At 40.0% G+C, this 23221-nt stretch overlaps 1 protein-coding gene and 1 non-coding gene across 2 annotated transcripts in view; both read right to left on the bottom strand.

Annotated features, from left to right (window-relative positions):
* LOC109917659 (serine/threonine-protein kinase 32C) overlaps nucleotides 1-23221 on the bottom strand; it is a 279630-nt gene that overhangs the window by 223286 nt on the left and 33123 nt on the right. The window lies entirely within an intron of this gene.
* Nucleotides 3672-3836, bottom strand: LOC125485625. Its single transcript, XR_007264321.1, has one exon. It is a non-coding gene; the product is annotated as a U1 spliceosomal RNA (small nuclear RNA).

Raw genomic sequence — 23221 nt, 5'->3', positions numbered from 1 at the left:
TTAACTCTGATTTTTTCTTCACAGATGCTGCCAGACCTGCTGAGCTTTTCCAGCAACTTCTGCTTTTGTTCCTGATTTACAGCATCCGCAGTTCTTTCAGTTTTTATTCAGTTGTTTACCATGCTTGCTATGGGTGTCAGGTTATTGACATACAAACATGAGCCACCCTTACAAACACTTCTTTCTTCATTTCAGTCCTCATTCACATTCAGTGGGTTTTCGTAGACAGCTGCTCAAGGTCAGCAGCCTCCAGGAAAATATAAACCATTAACAAGGAAGGGCCTTAAACAAGCTTTTGTGTATCTTAATTAGTATTTTAAAGACAGCAAGTGAGCTCCAGGCCAGAGGTACCTTCCCAAACCCCAATTTCTCAACTTCTAGGAAAGCTAATGTAATCAGAAAAGCAGAGGAGACATCAGATGCACAATGTTGCAATTATTCAGCTGTCTTCCAATTCAGGCTCCAAAAATCCAAAACCCTTCATTTCAGTTAGTTTTTGGGAACAACTCGTTTCAAGCAAGGATCCTAGTTTGGCTAGTCTTCAAACACACAATGTTATTGGGACAGGGTGCTGTGGAAATGTTGATGTGCAAAGGTCTTTGACGACATGCCCCATTAGACATGTTAGCAAAATTGAAATACATGGGATTAATGGTACAGTGACAGCAATGGATACAAAATTGGCTAAGAGACAGAAAGCAGTCATAGAAAAGTTGTTTTTCAGATTAAAACAAGTTATGCAATTATGAAAAAAATTGTGCTCGATGACAGCTTCCGATCCCCCATGAGCAGCGTGCTCCAGGAACTCCTGACCCTATTGTTAGAGGATTCTGTTCACAATCTGACCAAATTCACATACATCAGCTAGATTCCCTTCAGCTGTCATCACAGTCTTCTCTCTGTTTGATGCAAATTTTTCCTGCAAAGGCACTAGGATATAAAAGGTGATAATGATTGCATGGATTTCTTGACTCTCATGTGTGAAGGCAGACAGCACAAGGGTTGTGAAGTCAGGCATGTGCTGTGGGTAATCACAGAGATCAGCCACTCAATCTGGGTTTGCTTGTGTTGTATGAAGGTATGCTGGGCAGAAGCATATAAACATATGAATTAGGACCAGGAGTAGGCCATTCAGTCCCTCAAGCCTGTTCTGTCATTCAATAAGATTGTGGCTGATGTGATTATTCCACATCCTCAACAACCTTTCAACCCCTCCCTTATCAAGAATCAATCTACTGCTGTCTTAAATGTATTCAAAGATTGCTTCCAGCACCTTTTGATAAAGGGAGTTCCAAAGAACCGTGACTCTGAGAGGGGAAAAAATGTCTCCTCTGTCTCAAATGAATGGCCCCTGATTTTTAAAGTGACCCCTAGTTCCATATTCTCCCACAACAAGAAACATCCTTTCCATAACCACTCTGTCAAGATTGCTCAGGACTTTAGGTTTCAATGAAGGCTCTTCTTACCATTCCAAACTATAGCTGATACAAGCCCAGCCTGACCAATCTTTCCACAAAAGACAATCAGCACTTTTCAGGTATTAGTCCAGTAAACCTAGGTGTCAACTTTCTCATGATAAACACCATGATGAATCAATACATTTGAAACAGATTTACATTGCAATTAGTACCTAATAGTGATATTTTAAAGTGTCAAGATATGTTCTAACCCCTAGCAGGCTTCCCCAAAGTGTTAAGACTTCTCTAAGGAGATGGGTATTTTTGGAGATTTCAAACTCCACACTATCCCTCTAAAATGGCATCCAGAAGGAAACAAAACTTCCCAGTCATTTTCATAATGAGGTTCCCAAACTTCAAAGAGGCATGTGTGTATTTTGCATACCAGGCCATCCTGACTTGCAAAATACAGTAACACAAAAACATGCTGTCTGGAAGGCAGAGGAAAATTGCTTTTCTTCTAAAGAAAATACAAGCTTAGCATTTCACATCCCAATTCCAAGCTGATATTTAGAGTTGAAAATGTAACCATATATATTTCCAAATCTTAATCTGCCTCTCTGTAAAAGGATTACAAAGTAAAAAGGATTAGCTATGCTATTTATTCACTCATTCGATGTGAGAATTCTTCAATAAGATTGGTTACTTGATGACATAATTGTTGCTACAGGGAAAGAGATGACCAATACCTGGCACCAGAATGAAATTAAGATGAGGTAAGGGAGAATCCATGTCATGGAGATTGTTCTTTCTTTGCCTGGAGCTTTCTTCAAGGTTAGTAGTGAGTGCTGACGCTTCACTGCTAAACCTGGGCCAATGGCACCATGAAGGTCAAGAAAGCTTATTTCTTGCAAGTGAAGGAGGATCACAGTTTCAAAACAGGAACCAAATTTTCAAATTCCTCAATGGTGAAAAGATATTCAGTCTTGAAGCAACAAACTGACATAAGGAAGGAGCTAAGAGCAACACCAGGATCTGTGATTAATGCTTCTGCCCCCAGCTGGCAGTAGCATATGATGAAATCTTCCATCATGTAAACAGTTTGCAAGAGTAAGGTTTATTTTCTGTTCACAAATCTCCTCCTCCACCTTCCAAACAGAGGCCTAGTAGCCTACCTATTGATATACAATAATTGGACATTAGAAATTGGCCAGGTTCTGGGCACATCCTTGTGTTGTGTGGAGCACTCAAACCCTGAAGATATGCCGAAATGCCAGGAAAATGTAAAATCTATGCATATAGGTTAACTGCAGATGTGTAAAAGGCTTCATGACACAATTCAAGCAGGACATATGTTTTGCAGAAGCAAATTACCATTTTAAGTGAGTGATACACATGTTTACTGGATAATCTTGCACAGACGCACAATGTGTAGTGTCGCATCACATTTTGAAAAGTCAAGGCATCTTAAAATTTGACCTATTTTGACAGACAGACTGTGAGAGATTGGAAGAGATGAAGAGAGCTGCATCATAGAAGCTGTGATGTTTTGTGCCGTTCCTGTGAACTGGCAACATTCAAGTACACAACATTGAACCACATTACATGGCATTCATTTACAAACAACCAGCATCAACAGTGAGGGAAAACACAGCACAGAACTCGTGTTCTCAAATTTCCTGACCAAACCACTCACATTTTACATCTTGCCGCTTTACTCCTGGTCATTGCTACTAAACAGCCCCAAGGCCAAACGCTTGGAGTTCTTCCCCCACATTTCATTTTAACTTCACAATAACTGAACATTCCCAGGTTTGATTAAATAGAAAATCTGCTCTTTGATTGTTAGCCAATTTATGTTCTGTACTCAAAAATGACATTATTGTTTAGGGGAGAAGTGGTCGATGCCTGTGCTGATGATTATTGCAAGATCCCACTTAGTCCGCCAAAAAATTCTTAGAATCCCTACAGTGTGGAAACAGGCCCTTTGGACCAACAAGTCCACACTGACCCTCAGAGCATCCTAACCAGACCCATTCCCCTTATAACCCACTTAATCTACACATCCCTGAACACTATGGGCAATTTAACCACAGCCAATCCACCTAGCCTGCACATCTTTGGACTGTGGGAGGAAATTGGAGCACCTGGAGGAAACCCAGGTAGACACGGGAAGAATGTGCAAACTCAGACAGTCACCCGAGGGTGGAATCGAACACAGGTCCTTGGTGCTGTGAGGCAGCAGTGCTAACCACTGAGCCACTGTGCTGCCCAAAAATAATTGCGCGAACGCAGTCCCCCACTGCCACAAATTTTGCAGTCGAGTATCCCACATTTGAGGACCATTGCAGGCGTCAGCACACCTGAAGTGCAATGGGATAGCGTCATCCTGGGAGAATCACCTTAGTCATCATGGTATCTCCCCTGCCAGGTAAGTGTAATCACCTAAGAATTTTGGTCACTGAAATTTGAACATTGTGCTGTTCCTCAAAATCTCATTTTTAATGTCAAGACTGCAGTTCTCACTTTTCCAGTACTCTGCTACTGGCATTTCAGGTTTCTTTTTCAGAAGGTCAGCATGCTGTACTTGTGATACCGATAAAGGCAAGGTTCTCTACGTGCAACCAGTGTGACATGCTGAAAGATTTTCCAGCTGTCAATATTGATATTACATATCTTCAGGCTATGCTTTTGTGCATCGCTCCATCGCTTCATGCTTTAACTGGGTCTGTTCCAAATTAGTCTGCAGGATCTTGACTGCAATTTAGTGTATCTTCAATGTCAATAACACTGTCATCGTCAAGAATCTCACAATTGTTTTCACACTGACATCTCAAGTGTCACATCTATTGCTTCTGCACTTATAAAATCAATGATGGATTAATCCATAATATATTGCTGTTACAGGAAAACCATGTTAAAAGAAAGAGTAATACAGAAAATGGCAGCAGGAGTAGACCATTCACCCCTTCAAACCTGATCCGCCATTCAATATGATCGTGGCTAATCATCCAACTCAGTGCACTGTTCCTACTTTCTCCTCATAGCCTTTGATTCATTTAGCCATAACAACTACATCTAACTTCTTCTTGAAAATATTCAGTGTTTTAGCCTTGACCACTTTCTGGAGCAGAGAATCCCACAGACTCACAACTCTCCAGGTAAAGGTGAGATATTGTGCCTGAAACATCCGACAGATCATGAGCGGGTGATGTACTATTATTTTGTTCAAACTTCTGGTGCTGATTGTCTAATATCTGAGCTCAGGGCAATTATCATGCCCAATAATGTCAGAAGCTGACTTAATTAATGTTAGAGATATAATCATTTCGCCAGCAGTGTTTCAAGGGAACCGTGTGTAATGATTCAAGTCCCAACACTCTTGTTCCATTTCATCAATGCATTGTCATTGTTTGGAATGGGATCCATAAAAGAAACACATCACGACAGGAAAAAAATGGCAAAATCATTTTGGACTCTGATAAACAAGAAAATCCAGGGTAAGTAACAGTAACTCAATGAGCACATTTGGAAGCATAGCTTAAACAGGATTAGAAAAGGATTCAAAGCTTCCCTGTTTTTATATCACTGATCAATTGTTTTCAGGTACTGACCTTGCCTCACAAACGAACACCGATTAGCAGAGAGAAAAAGATAGCTACAACAAAAAATAATGAGAACTCTGCTGGGACCGGGAAAAAGCAAACACATTAAATCATAGAATTGCAGCAAATGAAGGAACAAACAATCACACAATGCAAAGAGTAGACAGAATGATAAATTTAAAATGGAAAAGTATAAAGAAGTCATTCAGAAGGATCAATGAAGTGGTTACAAAGTGCACACAAAAACAAAAAAAAATGATAAAGCAGGAAAACAAGAAGAACAGTAGAAAAAGAGCACTCATTTTATGCATGCTATCCAGGTAATTCAGTTGGTTATCATACAAATCTACTTTTGCTCCTATGATATTTTTTCAATCTGCATGCCCTAACTGTCATCATGACATACATAGTTTAACAGTTTAGCGAGAGTATACCTCCTTAATTTCCTTCTACATTGTTATGGGTGAATTATATGGACAGTAAAACTCTGAAATGCTGAGACAAGTCAGAACTAAGTATACAATAACTCTGGAAATCACTGCAAGTCACCTCACAGACCTTCTGCGAGTTGTGAAACTGCACTAAAAAATGAACGTTTTCCTGTCTGATCCATGCCCAGTGCTTCCAAAAACTTTCCTGATGTTTCCAGATTTAAATTGGCAGGTACGGTGTTGTGGGTATCAGAGATATGGCTGCAAAGGGATCAGGGCTGGGAACTAACCATCTAAGGATACACGTCCTACAGATGGGCAGAGGGGACAGGGTTGTCTTGTTGGTATGAAATGAAATTAAATCAATAACAACAAGTGATGTAGGGATGGAAAGCATACAATCAGTGCGTGTAAAGTCAAGGTACTGCAAAGGAAAAAAGACCCTGATGGGAATTATGTACAGGTATCCTCGCAGTAGTCAGGATGTGCGACCAAAAATAAATCAGGAGACAGAAAAGGCATGTAGGAAAGGCACTATTACAATAATTGTGAGGGACTTCAATATGCAGGTGGACTGGGAAAATCAGGTTGGTAGTGGATTCCAAGAAAAGGAACTTGTGGAATGTCTATGAGAAGGTTTTTTTGCAGTAACTCATGGTAGCACCCACTAGAGAACAGGCAATTCTGGATTTGGTGATGTGTAATGCAGCAGATTGATTAGGGAGCTGAAGGTAAAGGAACCCCTAGGGGGCAGTGATCATAATATGACATAGTTCACCCTGCAGTTTGAGAGGGAAAGCCTGGAATCAGATATAACTGTATTACCATTGAGTAAAGATAACTACAAATGCGAGGAAGGAACTGGCTATGGTTGTTTTGAAGGGTAGCCTAGTAGGGAAGATGGTGGAGCAGGAATGGCAGGAGTTTCTGGGGTAATTCAGGAGGCACAGCAGAAATTCACCTCAGGGAAGAAGAAACATACTAAGGGGAGGATGAGACAACCCTGGCTGACAAGGGAAGTCAGGGACAGTGAAAAAGCAACATAAAAAGCATGCAAGGTGGTGAAGAGTTAGCAGGAAGGCAGAGGATTGGGAAGTCTTTAAAAACCAGCAGAGCATAACTAAAAAGCAATGGTGGGGGGAGATGAAATATGAGGCTAAGCTAGCCAGTAATATCGAAGAAGATTGCAAGAGCTTTTTTTAGATATATAAAAGATAAGAGAGAGGCAAGAGAGGACATTGCACCAATGGAAAATGAAGCTGGAGAAGTAGAAAGGGGGAACAAAGAAATGGTGGAGGAACTGAATAGGTACTTTGCATCAGTCTTCACGGTGGAAGACACCAGCAACATACCTGAACTTCAAGCGAGTCAGGGGGCAGAGGTGAGTGTAGTGGTCATCATTAAGGAGAAGATGCTGGAGAATCTGCAGAGTCTGAAGGAGCAAAAATCACCCAGACTGGATGGACTACACCCCACAGTTTTAAAGGAGATAGTCAAGGAGATTGCCGAACATTGGTGATGATCTTTCAGGAATCAATGGAGTCAAATGACAGTCTCAGAGGACTGGAAAATGGCTAAAATAGCACCCCTGTTTAAGAAGGGAGGGAGATAGAAGATGGGAAATTATAGGCCAGATGCCTTGACCTCAGGCTATGATTTTAGAGACCACTACTAAGGACGAAATTGCGGAGTACTTGGAAGAGCATGGTAAAATAGGACTCAGTCAGCATGGCTTCATCAAGGGGAGGTGATGTCTGACAAATTTGTTAGAATTCTTGAGTTGGTAACGAGCAACTTAGAGAAAGGAGAGCCAGTGGACATGATCTATTTGGATTTCCAGTAGCTCTTTGACGAAGTTCCAACAGGAAGCCGCTAAATAAGACAACAGCCCGTGCTTATATGGGTAAATTAATGGCATGGATAGAGGATTGGCTGACTGGAGGGGGCAGAGAGTAGGGATAAAGGGGTCTTTTTCAGGATGGTAGCCGGTGGAGTTGTGCAGGGGTCAGGGTTGCGATTACAACTCTTCAGGTTACACATTAATGACCTGAATGAAAGGACTGAGGGCATTGTTGCTAAGTTTGCAGATGAGACCAAGATAGATGGAGGGGCAGGTAGTGTTTGGGAAGTAGGGAGGATACAGAAGGACTCGGACTGACTAGGAGAAGGGACAAAGTAGTGGCAGATGGAATACAATGTAGGATAGTGTATATTATGCACTTTGGTAGGAAGAATAGAAGCATAGACTAAATTATAAATGGGGACAGGCTTCAGAAATCAGAAGCACAAAAGGTCTTAGGAGTCCTAGTTCAGGATTCCTTTAAGGTTAACATGCAGGTCCAGCTGGTAGTTAGGAAGGCAAAAGCAATGTCAGCATTCATTTCAAAAGGGCTAAAATACAAGAGCAGAAATGTACCACTGAGGCCTTACAAGGCTCTGGTCAGATCACATTTGGAACACTGTGAGCAGTTTTGGGCACTGTATCTAAGAAAGGATGTGCTGGACATGGAGGGGGTCCAGAGGAGGTTTCTAAGAATGATCTCAGGGATGAAGTGCTTGCCATATGAGGATGGTTGAGGAGTCTGTGTCTGTACACCATGAATTTTAGAAAGATGAGGGGGGATCTGATTGAAAATTACAGAACACTGACAGGCCTGGATAGAGTGAACATGGAGAAAGTGTTTCCACTAGTAGGAGAGTCCAGGATCCAAGGGGACAGCCTCAGATTGAAGGGACAATCCTTTAGAGCTAAGATGAGGAGGGATTTCTTCAACCAGAGGTTGGTGAGTCTGCAGAACTCATTGCTGTAGAAGGCTGTGGAAGTCAAGTCTTTAAGTGTATTTAAGACATAGATGGGTTCTTGATTAGTAAGAGGATCAAGGGTCACTGGGAGAAGGCAGAAGAGTGGAGTTGAGAAACATATCAGCCATGATCGAATAATGGAGCAGACTTGATGGGCAATCGCAAAATTGTGTCACACAGCCCTCTAACTCCATCATTGACATAAAGGAGCATTAAGATTTCAAACAGTGAAATCAAACTTCTACAATTTATGAACATACCTAAAAATGTGATAATTAATTTCTTTCACACACATGCTCCTATAAAATTATATATTGATCTCCTAACTGTACCAAAAACCTTCTGGAGGTTTGGCAAATATAATTCCACCTTATTTCCCAGAAATGGAATTTGACTCCTTCATTGTAAGCATAATTTTAATGCCTTTCGTTGTCTTAGTGTTGCACAGTTTTGAAATGCAAGAAATATAACACTTCCCATGAACTGAAAACATAATTAAAATTATAAAAAATTATATTGCAAGTATTTCCAATGCTCAACAAAACCTCATTACTAAATCACAATTTAAATTTCGATGGAACTGTTTAGTGCAAATGCCAGAATTAAGGAAGACTTTTATTTACATTGCATGTATAATTACATTAAAATAAATTCCCACAGCACATTTATAATGCATATCTGTTTAGTACAGAATAGCACAAAAGGGGAGGTGACGGCCTAGAGGTATTATTGCTAGACTATGAATCCAGAGGCCCAGATAACATTCTGGGGACATGGGTTCAAATCCTGTCACGGCAGATGGTGGAATTTGAATTCAATAAACATTTGGAATTAAGAGTCTGATGATGACCATGAATCCATTGTCAATTGTCAGGAAAAACACATCTGGTTCACTAATGTCCTTTAGGGAAGGAAACTGCCATCCTTATCTGGTCTGGCCTAAATGTGACTCTAGACCCACAGCAATGTGGTTGACTATGAACTGCCCTCTGGGCAATTAGGGATGGGCAATAAATGCTGCCTGGCCAGCAACACCATCATCCCATTAATGAATCACTGGGAGTCATTGAGATATACAGTATTTTTTTTTATTATTCACTCATGGGGCCTGTCTGGCCAGAATTTATTGCCTGTCCCTAGTTGTCCATGAGAAGGTGGTGATGAGCTGCCTCCTTGAACATTATGGATACCTCTAATTGAAAGCTGGGCAAGCGTTTGCGGGAGATGAGAATAAGCAGGCTGTGCAAATAGATTTAGATGAGGAAAGAGAGAAGATGCTTGAGTGGAACACACACTGTTTGGGCAAAAAGGTTTCTGTTTCTAAATATTCTATTCTGGGTAGAAGAAATCTAAATATTCTACCTCAGGAAGGATATCCACTTCAGTAATTAGCAACAAGAATGCTTGCATCCTGCTACTCAACAGTGTCATATATTCAGAAAGAATTTAATTTCTTTGTCAAAACATCTTGACTGATACGTTTATTGAGAAAATGTCAAAATTAACAATCATGAAACTGTTTTTGGATGAAAATAATCCAGATACTTTTCAATTTAAAAAAAAATCATTTTCTTCATGCCTAGGCATATCACATTTAGCATGAATATTTTTGTTTCCACCTCAATTGCACGCTGCCTCATTCTGTTGAGTCGGTCTGAAAAGGTTGCATTAGACTTTAAATATGCCGAGAAACCTTACCCTAAATTATTTTGGTTCATATTTCCTAGATTACACTTAAAGCTGATTTCAAACTCACCTCATCTTCAAGAGTGTTTATCCTTGCTTTGAGATCTCGGTAAGTAGTCATTAATGTGTCTCCAAATATAAACAGAAAACTTTGCCTGCAATTACATAGTATTATCCTACCACTTTAGTCTTCAGTGAAACTTATTATCTAGTTCAAATTATGTAATAACTAGGTAAAATATCAGTGACATTGTAGTTATATCTTTACAGGAGAAACTCTCATCAAACTCAAGAACAGAAATTAATGAGGGCTGTGATCTAATGTGAAGAGATTCTTATGCACATCAAGGCATGTTTTTCTTTGTTCCACTCTTCCTAACTATATAATTTTGCTAGCTTAAGTTTTCCTGTGAAGTTTCAAATTTATTTGACTACCCTCTAATCAATAGCTCGATTAATGGAAAATGCTGCCATTAGTTACAGGCGCTTTTGGGAACTGACAGTCACATTGAAAATGATCAGTTATAGTGCACTCAACTGAAAGAATCTGCTTGCTCAAAATGCTGGTGGTTCGTTCCATCAAACTTGCAGTTAGTAAACCAGTTCAATTGATGTTTCAGTGCCTTTACCAGCAGTACGTAGGCATAGGAATCTGAACTCCTCTTTTTGAACTGCTTATCTCCAGTGACTGGTTATGAAGAGCTACCTCCTAAACTAAACTCTGTATAGTTACATGAACTTCGTCACGAGGTGATCACAAACAAAATTTCTACATATGTAGTTCAATACTGATGCTCCTCAAAGCAAGCACACTGATTTTAAACTGTTCTCTGTATCTGACATATCCTGACAGACAGTGGATATCCACAGGAAAACAATTAAACTCAAGACCTGGAGTGCACTGTCACTAGGTTTCCTTTACCTTTATTCATTAATGGGATGAGGGTGTCACTGGCTAGGCAGCATTTATTACCCATCCCTAATTGTCCAGAGGCCAGCTGAGAGTCAACCACATTACTGTGGGTCTGGAGTCACATGTCGGCCAGACCAGGTAAGGATGGCAGTTTCATTCCCTAAAGGACATCGGTGAACCAGAGGGGTTTTCCCGACAATCAACAATGGATTCACGGTCATCATTAGATTCTTAATTCCAGATATTTATTGAATTCAAATTCCACCATCTGCCGTGGCAAGATTTAAACCCAGGTCCCCAGAACATTATCTGGGTCTCTGGATTAACAGCCCAGCAATAATACCACCAGGCCATCACCTCCCCAGGTTTCCCACTGATCATAGCCCATTACTGTGGCCCAATTACCGGCTCATGTGGGCCTTAAGATGCGTAAATTAATGTTAAATTATTCATGTCAGAATTTGTAACTATTGAGCTAATCTTCACTCAGTGCATCTCCTGCGCATTCTGTATTACGAACACGGGCCCTAAACATTTCCAACTTGAGCAACCCATCTCAGGATCCTAAATCTGGCTCAATATTTCCACTTGGAAAATCCAAAATAGGGATCTTACATACAAGACAGTTCAGAATAAATCCAACAGGGAACTAAGGAGGAATGTCTTACAATGGTAGATTTTGGAGCCCACTCCTGCAGGAAATAGTTGAGATAAATAGCTCAACAAGAGTGAAATATTCCGGATCAGTGAGGGAAAGAAAAAGTGGAAAGAAAAGCAGTGTTGTAGTTGGAAGAGGAGGAGATGCTTATCGAGCATAAACATCTGCACAGATCAGTTGGGCAAAATGGGCAATATTTTATGTAAATACCTGTTAGTAACTGATTAAATTTCATTTAGTGTAGAACTTGTACGAAGACTATCAGTTTAGTTCTCAGACTAGTAACACAGTGAGTCATATTCAAGAGAAATTATGTATTTTTTAAATGATCAGTGACACATTTGTTAAGGTGATGAGCAATGAAATGCAAACTGATACTGAAGTGTCCAGACGTGAGCCCTCATCTCCTGCTGCATTTGGGGTGAGGCGTTCTCCATTGAGCCCACAGCCTTGGAACCAGACAGTGGGCTGGTTCTCCAAAAGGTTAGCGAACCAGTATTTTCTATTATACTGGGAAGCAGTGACCACGACCTGTGGCACATTGAAGATCTCATGTCTGCTTCCGAAACATCAGCCACTGATGAGCAAATTGTGTCTCTGTAGTTGTACATCCCTTGCACACTGACTGAAAACAACTCCTTTCTCGACATGAATTTCACAGTTGCTACGAAGAGCACATAAGTATTCTGAAGAATGGTCTCTGGACCCAAAACGTTAACTCCGTTTCTCTCTCTACAGATGCTGCCAGACGTGCTGACATTTTTCCAGCAATTTTTGTTTTTGTTTCAGATTTTCAGCATCCACAGTTCTTTGTTTTTTTTTGGAAAGTCTTCCAGATTCAGTTCATAGCTTAATTCTGTTTGGAAGCTGATGCCTTCTGGACATTGATCAAGTCAAAGCCAGATGGTCATTTTACTTCAAATCTTCCCCAGCTCATCTTTATACTTGAAGAGAACTGACTGTATTAATTTACATCTATATACACAAATTCACCTGCTATTTATCTCTCTTCAGAGACAATGCCAAGAAATTTGTGAAATTCTATTAATGCATTTTAATTCTAGTTATTTGTTTTTTTTCACAGAATTAATTGCCCATAGCATTTCTTAATCTCCTTTGACAATCTCCTTTGTGTCATCTTGAACCACATAATCCATCTGGTACAGGTATATCCCATAGAGGTGGTATGAAGGATTATGATCCAGTAACAATGAGCGTTATTACATCCAGCAACAGAAGTATACCAGATTTCAAATTGACAGAGCTATTTCGAAAGAATTTTAAATAGGTATTTTGAAAATTGAACAACAGCTTCAGTCTCCCACTCCCAATACCCTTCCTATGCCCAGGCATTTCTCAGATGCTGCCTGCCCAAGGACTGAGTCTGTTCTGATAACACAGCACCAAATACAGCCTGGAAACAATCCTCCAAACCCTACAAACCAGGTCTAATCATCAGCACAGTTTCATCTTGCAGGGCCAATGGGTGCAGATTGACATTCAATCTCAGGGCTTCTATTTACTTTTAGAGGTCTAAAGAAATAGAAACAGTGGCATTTCAATTCTCATGTCACCCACATCTTGTTGCACTGGCCCTTTCAGATCCTCTGGTGTGGACGAGTCCAAAATGAAGCCTAACATCAACTTTTACAGGTACTTAGCAAAATAGTCATCGCTCAACTGAATGTAGAGGAAATGAAACAGCAGAGTGCCTTAAAACCCTGCCCTGCCCTCATCTCCACTGCTGCTTTCCATCCATGATTGTTTTTTTTTGTGGTGGGCAGATACTTGATAAAACTGCCACATGTAGAAATGGAGAGGGCTCCAACATTAGGAGACATGAAAAAAATTATAGTGGGGAAAACATAGCCTGACAAGAGTTAGCTGAGGCTGAATTATGTGGGTGGACAGGGAGCAGGAAATTGCTGCAGGACTGCACTATTGGAGTCCGGTTGCTAAGATAAAAATAGTCAGCAAACATTCATTCAAATGGAAAATAACTGCTTAGAGACAGTGCATCACAGACACAATTATGGCCCCGATATTAACTTGTAGATGCAATGGGAACAAAGATCCGGGGGGGTGGGTGGGTAGGTTGACACTATGGGAAACCCAGAAGTATAAGCAATGCATCTCTGTGTTTTTTGTCTAAAACAGCAACTTTGGTATTGTTTCACTTCCAGCTTTGATGTCAATTGTGCAGCAAAGGATATGATGAAAGCCTCCATAATGCAACTTCAATTGCAAAAAGGCAACTTGTAGAAGGTTAGAGTCAGACTAAGCAGCAGCAGAAGATCTCTCTGTTTCAAATTCAGGTGTTTGAAGGCCAAACCCACCTTTAGTGACACCTCACAATGCATTGCTGGAGGAGGAGAGAATCTGAAAAGAAATACCTCTCTTCTGTAATGTGAGGGAAAAATAGACAGCTTTTCCAAAGAGGGCATGGCTGGATGTGGGGAGTAGGTCAGCAGCAGCGCATTCATGCCAGAGGCCTGTTCAGTAGAAGAAGTGTTTTAAATAACTCAGCCAGGTCAGAAAATGAGAGTGTAATTGCATTAACCTATACTCTGCTGCTTGCATCACACCAGCCTTTCATTTGGTCTTTGCAAGCCTACTTTGTGACACACATACACACATTTACTTTTTATACAAAGCTATTCTTCTCTTTGCAGAGACGCAAAAGGTCTGCATGCATCAAATTAATGCATACTCTTACTATTATCCACAGGTCTGTTGTTCCTTCTGTTGTGGAAGAGAGCACAGATACCAGACCAAAGAAAAGCATTGGAAGGAATCCTCCAGAGGTTGCATGACTCACAACAACAGAGGAGGGAGCAGAGGAGATCAGAGCCATTTCATCGCCCCTGGTGCCAGAGATCTGGAAATGGAGGCCTCCTAACATGTGACACATTAAATATCAGTGACCCACATGTTATATGGAACATTCTTAACTGTCCAGGACTAATTCAGGTCTTTTATATCTGCCATGGCCTTCACACACATGACAACAGTCAGGGGACCTCACAGGCAACAAATCCTCAAAATAGCTCATTGCTTCATTCTGAAGGTATACCATCACAAGGTTTAGGTGTACCATGCATCAGCGCAGATAGGCACGTTTCAGGGGGTCTAAGAAGGCAGATAAATGTCTAAAAATATCAGCCCCTTCAGCAGTCATAGAATTCAAAATAGTCATGATTTGCTGCATACTGCACAAGCTTGCCTTCTTAAACTTGATGGTCAGTTGGTGTATTGTTTAAAATTTAGCGATTGACTTGTTGCACTCATCCAAGCAAATGGAAAGTATCCCATCACACATGGGAGTCATGCTTACCAGATTCTGAATGGGTTTGGGAAATCTGGGAGTAAGTTACTCAGCACAGAATTCCCAGCCTGTGACTTGATCCGGTAACTACAGTATTTATTTGGTTGGTCCAGTTCAGATTTTGCTCAGAGTATTGATAGTGGGTGATTCAGCGATAGTATTGCTGTTGAATGTCAAGAAGAGATCACTAGATTCTCTCACATAGCAGGTGATCATTGCCTGACAATTGTGTGATGTGAATGTTGTTACTGCTGAGAAAGTGTCATTTGATCCCACAGTCAATGACACTTTTCGTCACTATGTTGATGAATGAGAATAATGTGTTGGAACAGAAATGGCCAAATTAGATTCATCCTTCTATCTGTAGAAAAGACATACCTGAATAATTTTCCACATTTTTGGATAGATGCCAGTGTTGCAGCTGTACTGGAATGTGTGTCAATAGGAAATCCACCACTTCCAAAAGGATTGTATGCAGTCAGCCTATTAAATGTAGAAGTCAATGATTGAGTTCGTCTTCCCAATGAGCTTGCATTATTCCTGGGTTTACCTCCCACCTGCTCCTCGGGGTTATAATTCATCCAGTGAATGCAAGAAACTACTTAAAACAGCAAGTTAGTTGAGCTAGGAAAATCAAATAGGCAGCAGGAAATTACAGCATCGCTACTTATAAATTCAGACAAGATTCACTGGAGAGGCTGTATTTTTCTCTGTCCAGAAGCTTAAAGCAGAGTGTTAAATCAAGGAGAAGAATCAGCAGTAGGGAATTTAAGAATAGGTCAGCGTAAAAGAAGAAAACAACAAATAGCCAATTCCGACATCTTCTGTTAAATGCTTTCAGATTCCCTGTGGCGTTGCTCACGAAGGCTACACTTTTTAACAACAGGGGTGTTATCATCAACATGTGATATTTATATAATGTATGTCCTACATGCAAGATACTTACTTTTGTAATGTCAGCTGAGGAAATTAGCATTCTTAAGTGGTTCAGAACAGTGCAGCAAACTAAAAGGTTGATGGGGAGAGGAAGAATAGTCCAAAAAGATTATAACTAATTAAATATTCTCTAATACTTATTATATATTAGCTGCCATTCTTATATTTGTCTCCATAATGTTATTTAACACTGCAAAGATAATTTTATGTGGAAATATTTTTAGTTATTCTTTAGTGTGATTCGGTTCTATTTAAATGCAGGCATTTCTCCTTTTGGAATTCTAACCTTACCTGGCATTACATTTCTGCTGTACACCACTCCTTCTTGTTTAATTTGTTCAGTAAAATTCTTACACTTGCAAAGTTTGCCCCTCTTTTATCCCCCTGTATGCTTTCTATAACTTTGTCTTTATTACGGTCATTCCAATTGCCCTAATCATTAATTCCTGAACTTTTGGTTTGGGTTACTTATTGTTGGACATATACTTATTGCCAGAGTTAGACCTATAGGCACAGGCTGGGAGATGAGGGAAGATGCACAATCACATGGAAAGCCCATTACTTTCCTGACTAAGTCAGGAACAGTCAGGACAATCAGGCACAGGAAAGGCTGTGATCAGCCTTTCATCATCTAGGTCAACTGAGGTTGCTGAGTGATCAATTAAGAGCCACCCAGGGGCCTCCCCATTATGCTGGTATTTTACAAGCAGTAGGTATAAGCACAAGATACATAGGGATGCCACAGAATAAAAACTCATGGCATCCCTGTGAGCTGTTTTGGTAGGTAAATTCTCATTGCACACCATGTAGTTTTTGGAGGATACAGGACTGACTAACAGGAACCAGTGTTGGGATGAATGGGTTAGTTTCAGGATGGCAAGCTTTAAGCAGTAGAATGTCACAGAGATCAGTATCACTTCACAATCCACAATCTTGACTTGGATGAAGGGGCCAAGGATATTGTCACCAAATATCCTGATTATACAAAGAAATCTAGGAAAGTGAGTGGTGAGGAGGATACAAAGGGTCTGCAAAGGGAAACAGATGGGTTGAAGGAATGGAAAAACATTTGGTAAGTGGAGTATTATAAGCGAAAATACAAGGTTGTCCTGTTTTGTGGGAAGAATAAGAAAACACATGATGCAGGCCAGAGGGATGAGTGTCTTCGTACATTAATCATCCAACCATCAGCATGTTGGTAACCAAGCAATTAGGAAGGTAAATGGTAATGCTGGCTTTTATTGCAAGGAAGGTGGAGCATAAAAATATGGAAGTTTTGATACAACTGTCCAGAGTATTGGTTGGACCACACCGAGAGTACTGCAGACAGTTTTGGCTTCCCTATTTAAAGAAGAATTTAATTACATTGGAAGCTGTTCAGAGAAGATTTATAAGGTTGATTCCTGAGATGAAATGAGTGTTTTACAAAAAAAGGTTTGCATAGTTTGGAGTCTGGAAAATGAGAGATGAGCTTATTGAAACATACAAGATTCTCAGGGAACTTGACAAGATAGGTGCTGAGAAGAGGTATCCTTTCTCAGATCAATCGTTAATATGCTTAATCCATAGTGAGCAGCAAAGTCTGAGTCATTCAATATGTACAAGGCTGAATGAGATTTTTGAACTGCAAAAGAGAGGTGGGTTTTGGAGGGGAACAGTGGAGTTAAGCCCACGATTAGATTAGCCATGATCATACTGAATGGTAGAGTAAGTTGAAGTGGCTAAATGGCCTTCTCCTGACTGATTTCATAAGCTGTCTTCTTAATATTCCTTCAAAGAATTCAATCATTGCTGCATTTTTAAAAAACAATTTAATTTTGTGGGCTGTCATTCTTTTCCTTGCTAATATTCCATTTTTTTTTAAATCTCACTGTGAAGTGAGTTAAATGGCTTTCCAAAAATATATCTTCCTTTGAGGTGACTCCCTTAGGAGGGCTCCTGGTTACTACCTTCTATAAATAATTGTTTATTCTGAAGGACCTTGACATCAGAATTGGCTGAAAAATTGAGTCAAGATGCATATCAACTGCTTGGGAAGTGTTATCTTAATTAAATCCATTTTCATATTACACTGCCATTTTCAGGCAGAATTAGGGATTTTGGTTTCAATCATATCATTTTGACAAATGCTTCATAGTATATGCAGTGCCTTTGCTCAAACGTTTCTTTGAATCAGTTTGCTTTTATCTACTCTCTCCCAAACTTTCATAATTTTAAATGCTTTATTTCATATCGTCCTTGCCATGTGCTCAGACCAAACAAAAAAATCAAGGCTTTTTGTATTTATATTTCCTCATATCAATAGCCTCTCAAGTCTGAATATTGTCCCTCTAGTGTGCAGTCTGAGGTTTTATTAAGGCTTTATAGGGAACTTATTACCCCTGGTACTTATATTCTACTTCTTACGATACAATCTAGAATTCAATTAGTTTTTTCCTATTTACGACATTTCAACCACAGAGCTCTTTGTATTCCCAAGTCCCTCTGCTCTTTCACAGCACTTAGCTGATTTCCATTCAGAGTATAATTAGTGTTTCTTGAAAAGACAAGTGCTGCTGTTCTTTCTTACAGTAAAATCCATCTGCCACTCTTTAGCTCAGTAGTCCATTTTCTAAGTCAGAAGTCACACGACACCAGGTTATACTCCAATAGGTTTATTTGAAATCACAAGCTTTCGAAGCACTGCCCCAGCCCAACACTGGCACCTCCACATCGTGGCTTCCATTTTCTAATTTCCCATTCACAAAAGGTGGTATGTAGGTAAGCAATGGGATATCACACGATGTTACTCATAACACTAAAAGCTGCATTGTTCTTTCTATTTTTAAGGGAGAAAGTGGCACTCAAACAAGAATGATTTTGCTGACCTCATTCCTAATCTGCATGATCTTGCCCTTCAAATTGTGGGATTGGAGCTAATTGCAGGATTTACAAAACAAGAGCTTTTCCCACCGTTTAAACTTATCTAATTATACGAATAGTTGTGCCTGCAAAAAAACCTTGCATTTGTTTAGCACCTTTAACACCGTAACATGTCTTGCGGCAGATCACAGAATCTGCAATCTGACATTAGTGTTTCTTATTTACCACAACGTAGTTATGACATTGGATAAAATTTAACACTGTTCTACATACATTGACATTTGGACCTATGCTTAAAAGCTTGGTTATAGAGGATGGTTTTAAGAAGCACCTTAAAATAGAGTGAGGGACAGAGAGCTGGAAAAGTTGAGTGATGTCATTCAAAAGCATAAAATCTAAGCAGTTGAAGTAATGGCTGTCAATGGTGGAATGATGTAAAAGTAGATGCTCAAAGCGTGAAAAATGGAGGAGTGCAGAGATCTCAATGGGTTCTAAGCTAAAGAAGTTTACAGGAATAGGGATGTGCGAGGCTAAGGAGGGGTTTGAAACAACAGCATAAAACTCATTAGGGTCCAGATACTTTTCCCTTTGTGCAGAGATCTCTGATTAATGACAATCTTGCCATGTACCAAAAGGGAAAAAAACAGTAAAATTGTTGAACATGACATACTGATCTGGCTCATCTTGTATACATCAAGATGGAGGACCAGCATGAGCAATACATTTACTTCCAGGTATGACGAGTTTGTTACTAGTTTTGTTTGCCTATAGAGGTAGTAAGCTGAATTATCTAACAAGCATGTCAAAATCTGATACATGAATGTATTCATTTGGGGGAAATCAAAGAGCCAGATCAGGAGACAGACACTGATGAAACACACAGCACATGAGCAGGAGCAAGAGGAAACAGCTAAGGAGTTACAAAAAAAATATGATTGAGGAACTAAGCTAGACAGAGCCCTTGGATTCGTTTTGCTTTCTAAGAGCTGACAATAGGGGGAGCACACCAACAAGCAGAAGAACTTTAAACAATGTTTTGAAATGTTCAATGTTCCCTACATGATATATTAGAGGTCTTCAAATTACTGAACTATTACCTATACGTTAAAGCAACAGTTAGTAGGAATCCTGTACTTTGCAATAAATCTAATAACGCCACAGTTAACTGAAGGGCAATCCTTGATGATGGTTTTGAACATTGGGTGGTTATTGAGACCCAAGACTCCAAGTTATAGCAAAATTTCACTTTTAACTTCAATTTGCAAGAGATCGGTTGAGACAATCTTGATGGTAGGCTTTACATTCCTAAATCATCAACCACAGATCTCTTACTTTGATCGAGTTCAGATCCAGGCCATTGAAACGCAGACTCTGCACTTGGAGAATGAGAGGCAGATGAGACAATTCCTTCTCAGAATCACAACTATCCAAAAACCTGAGGGAATTGAAAAAATGGCAACTGTGCAAAGTCTCAGCCGAAAAGTTGATTCAGGTATGGAAGTGCTGACAATGGACACAGGACCATGTTATGGCTAGCAGAGAAATTTAACACCAGAGACATGGGATTGGACCCCCATCCAGGAACAGAATACATTTAAAAGGTGCACAAGATTTCACAAGATCTACCACAAATGATATACTTTCCAAAGTTGAGGATGAGGAAAATAAAGTGAAAGTTTATGCATAAAATTGCAGAGAAATAAATTAGCTGAATTTTCACCTGAATGTAATGTGAAGAGTTATGCTAAAATTAGGCATACTAATGTAGTTGATGATGGATTGACAGGCTTGTGCGATTGTGGATAGAATGTTGATTAGACTTAGCATGTTATTCATAGAGCCAGTACAGTGCAACTGACACACACGCACTGTTCTTGCAAAGCACAATTACAGTGTTAAATAAAAGTCCAATCAATGATTCATGAGTCAGAGTCTCTGCAATAATTCTTTCTCACCTTACTCCACTTCTTTCTCTGCTAACGTTTCAGGTCATCTCTCCTGCTGTATGGTTATACCCCTACACATGAAAAACGTACAGATGACACTTTCAAGCTCATCTGCTCGAAGAACAAAATTGCTATTTATCTGGTCTACCAGAATTTTGGCAGAGTTTTGAATGTTGTATCTGCATTCTGTTTCAGTTACAGAGGATGTTTGTTTAGATCGTTAGTCAAGATTGCAATGGACATCTTAAGTCCTGTCACAGCCAGTTGTCCAGTCTAGCCGAACCTTCAAGTATCAATAACAAAGTGGGCTATTACAAAATGAAGTCATTATGGTTGCTGCCATACAGCATGTGTACTTGCATCAATCTCTTCTGAGGACAGACAACAACCTGCACACTAATAGAATAGCATTCCAACTCATATCTTCTTTAAAGTTATTATTAGGTTCCATGGGAGTCACCTTTACACCTTCAATGAGATTCTACACTTTGTTAAATTTGCCATACAGTAATAGTACTACATCAGCTCAAATCATTGCACATTGTTCAATGGGAAAATTATGAAATTGTTTTCCTGGGCAAATAAGGACTTGGATGTCACTGTATCCATTAACTAAGTGCAGGTTCACCCACATCATTATTAGTTTTCTTCTGTTTTTCCTGAATAATTATCTTCAACAGATGACTTTTCAGACAAACAAACACAGCTCCAGTATTCAAATCGGTACACCAAACATGCAAGCTGAAGCAGTTGGATTTGGCATAGAAAGATCAGTGGGGTTGAAACAGGCAAAAACCACACTCCGTTTCTTCAATGCTTTCTCGGATGTGGTGCTGGAGAGTATTACGGACTAGGAGGAGATGCTGTACAACTCCCTACCAAGGGGAGGAAGACTCTTGCTGCAGACACAAAGAGCTTATGTTTAGAGGTTGCTGAGGTGATGTGCAACAGGAAGCATGGTGCCACTCTTTTGGATCCAATGCAGGAAGTGTTTCAATGACATAACTGGGGAGGAAAGGAAAGAAAAAAGGCATATTGCCTACATCCTGATTTGTGTATCATCCCATCCCTTCACTCTGCCTTCTTGAGCTTTTCCCAAGACTTCACTTCTCACACGAATGTAACTTGCACTTATACCCATCTTTCTCTGTCTATATACATCCACAAATTTTCATCTATTAATCCACCACTGATACTCACCCTTATCATACATGTTTTTTTATTACTGTTGGAGTATTGTCTCTTTAAGATCTCAACATGCAAATGAGCCAAACTCCCCAGCAATATCACATGACCACAGGCTCTGTGCATTGTAGCACTCAGCATAAACTGTGTGTCTGGTGATTACTCTCTACTGTATATATTATTTTAAATGTAAATAAACACACAGATCTTCAAGTAACAGATCCTTTTGGTGTTAAATTAGATAACACCAGAATATTCTTACAATACCTTTCCCTCATCATCACTCTCAAGAAATGCTCTCCATCATTGGCCAAACATGTGCGTTACTCTCACTTACACGTCTCTGCTTTCCTGCTTTATAGGAGAAGAGATCAGAGAATAGCAAGAAGAGATGTCTCTATTAACAGCTGCATTGGAGATTGCAGTGGAAATCACCGAAAACTCAACATGTCAGGTCACAGGATATGAGGAGATGTAGGCCTGCCAGCTACCTGGTGCCAGAATTAAATGTCAGGCAGTCAAATGACATAAAACACTCAGTCATGTTGACTTGATGTCAACAGCAAGTGAAATCTGATCATGTACTTAATTATAATGTCAAGCATTTTTACCTTGACAGTAATCATTCAGTGCTTTTATCATCCATCAGTTGGTCTCTCATGGTAATAATAACTCCTCTGAGGAGCTGGCTTTGAGGAGTGCATTATCATAGGTATTATGCAGACTGTGCAGTATCTCAGATACTCACAGATCAGCAAGACTAGCTTGAGAGAGATAGCTAGGAGTTCAGACAGTCACTCAAACTTCATAAGTCAGTATGAACGGATGGTGAAGACAGGGACAACTGTAGTGGGTCCACAAAAGAACCCCAGACTCTCCAAGTTTTGCATTCCATCTGAGCATATACTATATCCTGGGGCTATCAGTTGACAGGATTCCTCTGGAACAGTGTCAGAGACAGTGTGGTGAGTTGACAGGCACTCTGAACTGAACACAACTGCAGAGTGATTGCAGAAGTCTTGTTCAAGCATTAGTAGCAGGCTACTGGAGGTCCATTTAAAAATTATCAGTTTCTATGGATAGACTGACCAAATGCATGTAGTAGGAATCACAAATATTGCAGGCCTTCAATGGTGACATTCCCACCCGGAATGCAATCTTAATTTGGATGCATGATAGCCTAACTTTAGTCATGTGTTCCCTACTGATCTGCAGAAAAGTGTCCTCGATCAGATTGCCAGCTGATAGGTAAAACTGGTTATGTAAGCAATGATGATCAAAGGGGACCTGCTGCAACCCTCTCCCAGGCAGCACCTCACATCGGGAGGCAAATGGGAAGGCAACGGCCTAATGGTATTATCGCTGGACTGTTAATCCAAAGACCCAGATAAAGTTCTGGGGACTCGGGTTCAAATTCCCGTCACGGCGGATGGTGGAACTTGAATTCAATATCTGGAATTAAGATTCTAAATGAT

The sequence above is a fragment of the Rhincodon typus genome, chromosome 20 (assembly GCF_021869965.1).
Source record: "Rhincodon typus isolate 14 chromosome 20, sRhiTyp1.1, whole genome shotgun sequence".
Classification (NCBI taxonomy): Eukaryota; Metazoa; Chordata; class Chondrichthyes; order Orectolobiformes; family Rhincodontidae; genus Rhincodon; species Rhincodon typus.
Note: the sequence above shows the minus strand (reverse complement) of the source record. Positions and strands in the feature narration are given on the sequence as shown.